Raw genomic sequence first — 12,124 nt, 5'->3', positions numbered from 1 at the left:
GAGAATAAGCGAATCATATGGCTTTCGAATGAGGAAAATGTGAGGGAAGAGATGGGTTGTATTTGTTGAAAGACACAACGAGAGGAAAGTAAAATACCTACACCACCTCCTTGTCTATTACCAGACCTAGGAGTGTGGCTGAAGGGGAGACCCCCATGTGACAGAGCAGCAATGGATGCTGTGTCTAGGGGAGAGAGCCAGGTTTCTGTTAGGGCCAGAAGGTTGAGGGAGCGAGAGATAAAGAGGTCATGTATAGAAGTGAGCTTGCTGCAAACAGAGTGAGAGTTCCAGAGTGCACAAGTGAAAAGGGTAGTGACTTTTGATGCAAGAGGAATGTGAGTAAGGTTGGCAGAGTTTTGTTTTCTGAGTCTATGGGATGGTACACATGGATGTGCACGGCTAGGCAGTTGTTAGGGACCAGGATTAGGGGAGATGTTACCAGCAGTTAGTAAAAGCAAGAGGGAGAGTGACATGAGATGAGATACAGATTTGCAATAAAAAGACTGTTTTTGAGACGAGGTGCAGGGGGGAGAGAGAGTGTTTAGGAATAGGTAAAGTTCATGAGTACAAAAGTAAGGTGAGTTTAAGAGAGATGGGCTAATGAACAGTGCAGGTGGAGAGAGAGAAGGAGTAATTGAATAATGTATGTTGTTATAGAGACAAGAGGCAGCAAAAAGGAATGTGAATATATTGAGCATTTTTACAAAAGTGGGAACCAATTAATCACATAAGACACAGTATTACAGTAGCAGTTGCATAAGGAAACAAAGAGGTACATAAAACATAATATTACAGAAGTACTTGCCTTGTTTCTTGCCCCTTGCCCAATCCTTGTTGAATTCTTGTATAATTCTATTGTTAATGACTCACTTATAAAATGTTCACTTAATTCTTGTATAATTCTATTATTAATGCCTGACTTATAAAATGTTTACTTAATTATTGTATAATTCTATTGTTAATGCCTCACTTATAAAAAGTTCACTTAATTCTTGTATAATTCAATTGTTAATGCCTGACTTACAAAATGTTCCCTTTGAAAATGTAAACATATGCTGTTGTAGCAATGCACAGCCCAGTGCAATGCACATCCCAAGCTGATGTTAAAATATATAGGCAGGGAAGTCAGCTGTGTCCACTAAATTACTTGATTGATAAATCAGAGACAAATGAAGGGCCAATTTGAAACTTAGATTTTGGTCTGGTCAGGGTGAGTTAAATAAACAGACAATAACATTTGGAGGAGGTTAAAACTATGGCATAAGACAGCTATGCATTTTAGAATAATAGCAAGTATTGATAAGGATTGAACATCACATGGCAATTAACAAAAAATTAGAAGTAAGACATTGGATAACAGTACAACAAATGTAGGACTAAATTAACAGCCTAAAATCATTTGCTCTATATAAATATTCACATACCATAAGAGAATTACAAGAGAGGAAAAAACACCAGAGTGCAGTGAATACTTTGCAGATTGACAGGGACTCTAATACCTGTTGCATTATATAGCTATAAAGAAGAAAAACATAATAAAAATGTATTACAAAACCACCAATATAAGTTAAAGGGACAGGAAACAAAATTGTCTTTCATGATTTGGATAGAACATACAGTTGTAAACAACTGTTTAATTTATATCTATTATCAAATTTGCTTCATTATATTGTTATCCTTTGCTGAATGAACAGCATTGTGCTTCTGGCAGCTAGATGAACACAACTAGTTAGCCTTTCACAAGAGACAAATTTGTGCAGACACCAATCAGCAGCTAGCTCCCACTAGTGTAGGATATGTGAGTATTCTTTTTCATCAAGGGATACCAAGAGAACGAAGCACATTTGAAAATAGAAGTGAATGTAAAAGTGTCTTAAAATTACATACAAGGAGGCCTACTTATCAATCCATCAACTTACTTGCATTCAACGGCACCAATACTCTCGCCTGACATCGCCTAACATCGCGGCCGCAGACTTGAATACGCTCTCCATATTTAACAAAAAAGCTGTCAAAAAGCCGCACACCAAGTACGGGCCGATGAGCAGCGGACTGTTGTTAACTAACAGTCATCGATCTTGCTGCTATTTGGCTTTTTCATAGCTTTATTTATATACTGTCACAAAACACCACCATTATACTAAACTGTTTAACCCCTATCCTGCCGCTCCCCAACCCTACCGCAACTAAAGTTATTAACCCCTATCCCGCTGCTCCCCGACACCGCCGCAACTCTTATAAACTTATTAACCCCTATTTCGCCGCTCCCGGACCCTGCCGCCACCTACATTATGTTATTAACCCCTAATCTGCTGCCCCCTACACCGCCGCCGCCTACATTATGTTATTAACCCCTATCCCGCTGCTCCTGGAGCCCATCCCAACTAAATTAAGTTATTAACCCCTGGCCTCCCACATAACTACCACTTACTAAACCTATTAACCTCTAAACCGCCAGCCCCCCACATCGCCATAAACTAAATTAACCTATTAACCCCTAAACCTAACAACCTGCTTACTTTATATTAAATATTAACTCATCCCTATCTTATAATAAATTTAAACTTACCTTTAGATTTAAATTAAACTATATTCAACTAATAATTAATCTGCCCTAACTGTTATACTAAATTACATTAAACTATATTAAACTAATAATTAATCTACCCTAACTGTTATACTAAATTACATTAAACGACAAATTAAATTAAATATATTATATAGTTAAAAACCTAACTCTACTCAAATAATTTAAATCTACTATTACAAATTACAAGGTTACAAAAACTAACAACTAAGTTACAAAAAATAACAAACACTGAGTTACAAAAACCCCCCACTAAGTTACACAAAATAAAAAATAAATTATCAAAGATTTAAACTAATTACACCTAATCTAAGAGCCCTATGAAAATAAAAAAGCCCCCCCCCCCAAAAAAACAAACAAACCCTAGCCTACAATAAACTACCAATAGCCCTTAAAAGGGCCTTTTGCGGGGCATTGCCCCAAAGAAATCAGCTTTTTCACCTGTAAAAAAAAAATATGAACAAACCCACAACAGTAAAACCCACCACCCACACAACCAACCCCCCAAATAAAAACCTAATCTAAAAAAACCTAAGCTCCCCATTGCCCTGAAAAGGGCATTTGTATGGGCATTACCCTTAAAAGGGAATTTAGCTTTTTTCAAAAGCCCAAACCCTAATCTAAAATTAAAACGCACCCAATAAACCCTTAAAAAAAACCTAACACTAACCCCTGAAGATCCACTTACAGTTTCTGAAGAGCCGACATCCATCCTCAACGAAGCGGCAGAAGTTCTCATCGAATCCGGCAGAAGTCTTCATCCAAGCGGGCCGACGTCTTCATCCAACCGGGCAGAAGTCTTCATCCAGACGGCATGGAGCTGCTCCTTCTTCAAGACATCCGACGCAGAGCATCCTCTTCTGACGACGTCTTCTTTCGAATGAAGGTTCCTCTAAATGACGTCATCCAAGATGGCATCCCTAAGATTCCGATTGGCTGATAGATTTCTATCAGCCAATCGGAATTAAGGTTGAAAAAATCTTATTGGCTGTTGCAGTCAGCCAATAGGATTGAGCTTTCATCCTATTGGCTGATCCAATCAGCCAATATGATTGAACTCACATTCTATTGGTTATTCCAATCAGCCAATAGAATGCAAGCTCAATTCTATTGGCTGATTGCAACAGCCAATAGGATTTTTTTAACCTTAATTCCGATTGGCTATCAGCCAATCGGAATCTAAGAGACGCCATCTTGGATGACGTAATTTAAAGGAACATTCCTTGTAAAGAAGACGTTGAACGAAGAGGATGTTCCGCGTCGGATGTCTTGAAGAAGGAGCCGCTCCACGCCGGATGGATGAAGACTTCTGCCCGATTGGCTGAAGATGTCGGCCCGCTTGAATGAAGACTTCTGCTGGATTCAATGAGGACTTCTGCCACTTCGTTGAGGATGGATGTTGGCTCTTCAGAAACTGTAAGTGGATCTTCTTGGGTTAGTGTTAGGCTTTTTTAAGGGTTTATTGGGTGGGTTTTAATTTTAGATTAGGGTTTGGGCTTTTGAAAAAGAGCTAAATGCCCTTTTAAGGGCAATACCCATACAAATGCCCTTTTCAGGGCAATGGGGATTTTAGGTTTTTTAGATTATGTTTTTATTTGGGGGGTTGGTTGTGTGGGTGGTGGGTTTTACTGTTGGGGGGTTGTTTGTATTTTTTTTTTACAGGTAAAAGAGCTGATTTCTTTGGGGCAATGCCCCGCAAAAGGCCCTTATAAGGGCCATTGGTAGTTTATTGTAGTCTAGGGTTTTTTATTTTTGAGGGGCTTTTTATTTTCATAGGGCTCTTAGATTAGGTGTAATTAGTTTAAATCTTTGATAATTTATTTTTTATTTTGTGTAACTTTTGTAATTTGTAACTTTGTAATTTGTAATAGTAGGTTTAAATTATTTGAGTTGGGTTAGGTTTTTAACTATATAATATATTTAATTTAATTTGTAGTTTAATGTAATTTAGTATAACAGTTAGGGTAGATTAATTTTTAGTTTAATGTAGTTTAATGTAATTTTAGTATAATAGTTAGGGTAGATTAATTGTTAGTTGAATATAGTTTAATTTAATTCTAAAGGTAAGTTTAAATTTATTATAAGATAGGGATGAGCTAATATTTAATATAAAGTTAGCGGGTTGTTAGGTTTAGAGGTTAATAGCTTTAGTAAGTGGTAGTGATGTGGGAGGCCAGGGGTTTAGGGGTTAATAACTTTATTTAGTTGCAGTGGGCTCCGGGAGTGGCAGGATAGGGGTTAATGCTTTTATGTAGGTGACGGCGGTGTAGGGGCAGCAGATTAGGGGTTAATAAGTATAATGTAGGTGGTGGTGGTGTAGGGGGTGGCAGATTAGGGGTTAATAAGTATAATGTAGGTAGGGCGGTGTCGGGCGGCAGATTAGGGGTTAATAAGTATAAAGTAGGTGGCGGCAATGTCGGGGCGGCAGATTAGGGGTGTTTAGACTTGGGGTACATGTAAGGGTGTTAAGTGTAAACATAAATTTTATTCTCCCATAGGAATCAATGGGATATTGGGTAGCAGCGAACATGAGCTTTCGCTGCTTTCAAACTCCCATTGATTACTATGGCATCTGCCGCCTCCAGGGCGGCGGATTGAAAAGCAGGTACGCTGGGACGGAATAGTGGCGAGAATACCTGTTAGACATTTGTTAACTAGCAAAAGTTGTCAGATAGTGTCAAATTTGCATTTGGAACATCTGTAGTGACGTAAGAATCGATCTGTGTCGGACTGAGACCGGCGGATTGTATGTTACGTCACAAATTTCAACTTTTGACGGTCTGTAGGCTTTGATAAATAAGGGGAATCAAGCTCGCCACAATTATGCTGCGGAATTCCAGTGTATTTACGGTTGACGGCTTGATAAATATCCCTCTCTATCTGAATCAGGCAAGTTTAATTTTGACTTTCCTATCCCTTTAACCAATGCATATAAAGCATAAACTGCTAACTGTATATTACCTAAAATATTTGTGCTATTGACCAAACTTTTAACAAACTATTCCAGTATGTGAGGACTCTGCGCAGAAAGTGTTAACTATTAATGAGATACCTTATTCTTTGCTGCTGTTAAAAAGGTGCTGGGAGTGGAAATCTCCCTATATGGTTTATATCAATGAGCATCGGACTGTTGTTAACTAGCAATCATCGATCTCGCATCTATTCGACTTTTTACCAACTTTATTTATACCCTGTCTCTAAACGCCGCCACTATACTAAAATGTTTAACCACTATCCCGCCGCTCCCTGACCCCGCCGCAACCTAAATAAAGTTATTAACCCCTATCCCGCCGCTCCCTGACCCCGCCGCAACCTAAATAAAGTTATTAACCCCTATCCTGCCGCTCCCTGACCCCGCTGCAACCTAAATAAATTTATTGGCCCCTATCCCGACACTTAATCAGCCAATAGGATTGAGCTCTCATGTAAAAGAGGGGCATTCTTTCTTTCATGTAGGGTCAGATAGTGGAGTTGTATTAATCCTCACCCCCACTATTATAATTTACCTAGTTTGTAATGGGGCAGGATATCAGCTGCATCCTAGAATGACAAGTGACTCCTTATTTGAAATAGGGGGTCTTCACATCCAAATGAGGATTTACTTGTCCCTCCAGCAAAACAGAGGTTGGGGCTCCCTCCCACCTCAGGGCAAACAACACTTTAAGTAATGTTGCAGGTTATTCTTATTTTTTAAAACAATCACCTGCATGATACAGGGCTCTTTCAAATTAGGGTTTCACACCCCCCCCAGAATGCAGCTGATATTTATGTGAGGAGGCTGAGATATAGGGGCCGATTTATTAAAGTGCGAGCAGACATGATACAATGAAGCGTATCATGTCCGCTGCACATCGATAAATGCCGACAGCATACGATCCAGGGGTCCCAGTAAAAAATAACTTTTATTTTAACATTTAAAAGCAAAGGTACATAATAACAGTCTTAGTGGGCCAACAGACTAGACAGAGAAAGTGCCGTTGTTGTAGGCATGAAATGCGTAGGTTACAAGGGCTAAATTACAAGTGGCATGCTATTAAGAGCTCCCGCTCAAGCGTAAACTTTACTAGAAGTAATAATTTTGTGCACGTGGGTTAGCGATCATATTACAAGTTGAAAGTAAAACTTTTACATGAACGATACCCAATGCATGCTAACTTCAGGACTTTGGATATCACGACCACGCTAACGCATTTGCCCCATAGACTTCAATGGAGAGCATAAAAGAAAAAATATAACACTTAACGCTTGAGCTCTAACCGGACAGGAGTTATCAATATTTTACATTCCAATGTTCTTCACATGCTTGAATATATTATTTTTATTGTAAATACATATATATATATATATATATATATATATATATACCTGTATATTCCTATTAATATATAGGTATAGATATATATTTTACATTAACATTATGACATATATATGCATAAAAATATCTATTTAATAATAATAATAAAAAAAAATTCTATGTGAAGAACATAAGAATGTAAAATATGTACAACACACTTCGTGTTTCGCAATGTAGGTCTAATGCAGAGTCAGGTTAGCGCATTATTGAAATATTAAATATTAAGAATTATTACAAATGATTATAGATACTGTAAAAATATATGTATATATTATATCAATTATTTAGATTATATATATACTGTATATATATATATATATACAGTATGTATGTATATCCTATATTATAAAAGGCCAAGTGTTTGTCTGAAGCCGTCATGCGCAGTAGAGACAAACACTTGGCCTTGAGATAGGGAGCGCGAGGTACACAAACAGCTGTGAGGTCTGGGGAGCGCGAGGTAAGCTGATTGAAACAGCCTGTGGCAAGAGATATGGAGCGCGAGCTACTCAACAGCTGTGAGGTGTGCTGGGTGAGAAGCGGCCACACGCTCCCCAGACCTCACAGCTGTTTGTGGCCGACGGGAGCGTTGCGATGGGGGCGTGGCCGGACGTCGCGATGGGCGTGGCCGGGCGTCGCGATGGGCGTGGCCGGGCGGGTGCCGCCGCGATGGGGCGTGGCCGGACGGGGTCCCGCGATGTGAAGACTTCAAGACAGAGCCAGAGAGGGAGCAGGAGAGGGGGGGAGCAGGAGAGGGGGGGAGAAGGAGCAGGAGAGGGGGGGGGAGGGGGAGAAGGAGCAGGAGAGGGGGGGAGAAGGGCCAAAGAGGGGAGAGAGAGCCTAAGGGGGGAGAGCCAAAGAGAAGGGGGGGGGGAGCCAAAGAGAAGGGGGGGGGAGAGCCAAAGAGAAGGGGGGGAGAGCCAAAGAGAAGGGGAGGGGAGAGCCAAAGAGGAAAAAGAGCCAAAAAGGAGAGAGAGCCAAAGAGGGGAGAGAGAGCCAAAGGGAGGAGAGCCAAAGAGAAGGGGGGGAGCCAAAGAGAAGGGGGGGGAGAGAGCCAAAGAGAAGGGGAGGTGAGAGCCAAAGAGAAGGGGGCGGGAGAGCCAAAGAGAAGGGGGGGGGGAGAGCCAAAGAGAAGGGGGGGGGAGAGCCAAAGAGAAGGGGGGGAGAGCCAAAGAGGAAAAAGAGCCAAAAAGGAGAGAGAGCCAAAGAGGGGGGAGAGAGAGCCAAAGAGGGGAGAGAGAGAGCCAAAGAGGGGGGAGAGAGAGCCAAAGAGAAGGGGGTGGGAGAGCCAAAGAGAAGGGGGGGGAGAGCCAAAGAGAAGGGGGGGGAGAGCCAAAGAGAAGGGGGGGGGAGAGCCAAAGAGGAAAAAGAGCCAAAAAGGAGAGAGAGCCAAAGAGGGGGGAGAGAGAGCCAAAGAGGGGGAGGAGAGAGCCAAAGAGGGGGAGGAGAGAGCCAAAGAGGGGGGGAAAGAGCCAAAGAGGGGGGAGAGAACAAAATAGGGGGGAGAGAGCCAAAGAGGGGAGAGAGAGAGCAAAACAGGGGGGGAGAGCCAAAGAGGGGGGGGGCAAAGGGGAGGGGAGAGCCAAAGAGGGGGGAGAGAGAGAGCCAAAGAGGAAAGAGAGCCAAAGGGGAGATAGAGCAAAAGAGGGGAGAGAGCCAAAGAGGGGGGAGAGAGAGCCAAAGGGGGGGGGAGAGCCAAAGGGGGGGAGAGAGCCAAATGGGGGGGGGAGAGTCAAAGGGGGGGGAGAGAGCCAAAGGGGGGGAGAGCCAAAGAGGGGGGAGAGAGAGAGCCAAAGAGGAGAGAGAGCAAAAGAGGGGAGAGAGCCAAAGGGGGGGGGGGGAGCCAAAGAGGGGGGGGGGGAGCCAAAGAGGGGGGAGGAGAGCCAAAGAGGGGGGAGAGAACAAAAGAGGGGGGAGAGAGAGCAAAAGAAAGGAGGGAGAGAGCAAAAGAGGGGAGAGAGAGAGAGCAAAGGAGAGGGGGGAGAGAAAGCAAAAGAAAGGGGGGAAGAGAGAACAAAAGAGAGGGGGGAGAGAGCAAGGGGTGGGACCGCTGTACTGCAAAAAACTACTAGTATATATATATATATATATATATATATTTTTTTTTTTTTTTTAGGGATTAGACAAAATAATGTGAACACCTGGGAAATAGGCAATATTTATTTATATGGTGTTGGACCACTATTTTTCTTTAATACAGCTTCTAACCTTCTTTTAAAAGATTCATACAACTTTTGAATAGTCTCTAGTGGCATGTTGTACCATTCTTTTATCAGAAAATCTACCAATTGCTTCAGAGATGTTAAAGGAGGGAATCAGCTTCTCAGTCTGCTCTCCAAAACTGCCTCCAGTGGTTTGATGATATTCAAGTTAGGAGACTGAGCTGGCCAGGTCAGATATTGAGGTGCATCCCCTCAAGTCAAGACTGAACTGCTCTGGCTATGTGTATGGGTGCATTATATTCCTGAAAAATGGCACTGTTATTGGGATACAACATTTGGATCACAGGGTGCACTTGATCACCTAGGATATCCAAGAACTTGCTGGCAGTAACTCTACCATTTAGAAAAAACAAACAAATATAAGAAATAATAATTGTCCAGTAAGAGGCGCTATTTAGCAAACATAAAAAGTAATTTCACCATACTTGTGGCTATACATATAAGATGATAGTAAATAATAATAATCTGAATGCTGTATATAATAAATACTTCAAGCTTCAAAAAGGGACAGTCTCAGAAATGTAGTGACTCGATCTTCCTGAGGGATATGATAGTCCAAAAGTCTAATAGTTAAGAGGCAGCACTCTTTCTTCCCACGAACAATGTGTAGGCTCTATAAAAAGATGGCAAGACGAAAGAGGAGCCACATGTGCATATAATTTCATTCTAAAACCTCATATGGACTTTTGCTAACCATTAGTCTTTGTAATAATATTTCCCTTTATAGAGGATCAAACCGCTCTGGAAGTGCTCTACCCTTATCAAATGCTGAGGATCCTGTGTTCCAGCAGTGTGGAAGTTCAGCTAGCTGGGTTGCTGTGAAAGATCCAGCCTTCTTCTATTGGCATAAGAGATTGCCATTCTTAAATGTGAGTACCATATACGAAATTGCATCATTCTGACATTGCGGTTTCTGACTGATATGGCTGATTTAATGTTTAATGTTTAATGCAGTATCACAGAGAGGTGTGTTACTATAGATCTCACTGGTTCGCAATGCTGGCGATATATTACAAGCAGCATAGTCACCTACATTGAAAATATAAAGAAAAGGATCCCTTTTACATATATCACACAACCAAATAAACTAACCTCAGCCTACAAGAATTAAAAGAATAAAGAAACAATGAATTAAGGAAAACCATTAATATATTTGTTTAACCAGTATTCTTTTAATGCAAAAACAGCAACCCAGTAAAACCACTAAACAGCCCTACACTAATAACCCCTGACGTGCTCTCAATACCACGTAAACTAACCCATCTAAACTGTTAACCCCTTACATGCCATCAATTGCATCAGAAGACAACCCCACTACAATATTAACTTCTTACATGCCCTCAATCTCACCACAAACTAACCCCTCTAAACTATTTAACCCTTACACACCCTCAATCCAACCACAAGATAACCCTACTACACTATTAACCCTTTACGTGTCCTTAATCCCACCTCAAGCTAACCCCTCTAAACTATTAACCCCTTATACACCCTCATTCCCACCACAAGATAACCTCTCTCAACTAAATTTAAAACATTTTTTACACAACTATTAAACTAAGCCACAACTAAAAAAAATTGTTACACAAACTTACACAGCTATTAAAGTTTAAACACAACTACTACAACAACAAAGCCTGAGACAATCTAACACAACACAATTAAACAACTACTACAACAACAAAGCCTAAGCCAATCTAACACAACAATAAACAACTAATACAACAACAATAAAGCCTAAAACAATCCAACACAACCACCACAACAAACTACTATAACTGAAATAAAACCATATAGGTTAAATAGGAAGATTTTTTGTCTTTATTATCAAGGTAGATTGCAGATATGCCGTGTATATAGGCACTCTGTGAGAGTTTGCTGGGCGTTCCATGGGAGTAACCTGTGTTTTAATGGGGATACATTGCCGGGAGTTTCTAATATTCAAAGCACTGTCCTGCAAGTTAGGTACACATTTTCAGGCATATCAGTCTCTTCTTCCTTCAACTGGGAGTGTCATTTTTTCTGCTGTTGGTTTACATAGTTTGTCATTAGCCTATACCTAGGTATAGACACCTTCCGTATAGGTAGGGATAACACAGGCAAAATCAGCTATTTAAAATTTTGATACAAATGCTAAGGTGCTATTTGTAAACAATTTAATACACTCCAGCAGGTAAAATGGATAATTGGGAACAAAGTAAAGGATAGACTTTTTTTTGGTGGTGTGTGTTTTTAACCCTTTAAGGACACAGCTTTCAGTTTGCTCAATTGTTTTATGACGGAAAAATTCCGTCATATGTCCTTAAGAGGTTAAAGAGCATTAGAAGACTATATTTTGTGATAGTTAAAGGCTGTAGATGACTTAGAATTACTTTCTACATTTAATTTTTAATGACGTTAGGGATGAGTAAGAGTGACACTCCAGGAGGCAATCATTACATTAACTGCCTCCTGGAGTGTCACTAGTATAATTAGATGTGTCTGGTCATTGTTCTGATGTTATCTACAGTTCTATAATTTCTATATAATTTTTATAATTAGTAAACACATACAGTACATAGAATTACATCTAAAGTAAATTAGCTTGGTGCGTTTTCCTTATTTCCAGCTTTTGTTTGTATAATACACACCTGTTGCACAACTATTGCTAAATATATTCTCCTGATGGTATAAACACAGCTGCAGAGAATTTACAGTTTTTCATAGTATGACGGTAATTAAACTTTAAAAGCAGATGTGTTAGTGCTCATATTACAAGTTGAAATAAATTAATTGCGTGCGAGCGAAACCCTATGCGCACTAACTTCAGGACTTCTACTATTGTGACTGTGTTAACTGCTTCTCCCCATAGACTTCAATGGAGCACTCTTTAAAAAAACAAAAACCTAATACTTATCGCTCACGCATTAACCCTGACACCGCATGACCTACAGTGATAAACCCGATCTGTAAATTCCATCAAAT

The sequence above is a fragment of the Bombina bombina genome, chromosome 6, assembly GCF_027579735.1.
Source record: "Bombina bombina isolate aBomBom1 chromosome 6, aBomBom1.pri, whole genome shotgun sequence".
Taxonomy (NCBI): domain Eukaryota; kingdom Metazoa; phylum Chordata; class Amphibia; order Anura; family Bombinatoridae; genus Bombina; species Bombina bombina.
Note: the sequence above shows the minus strand (reverse complement) of the source record.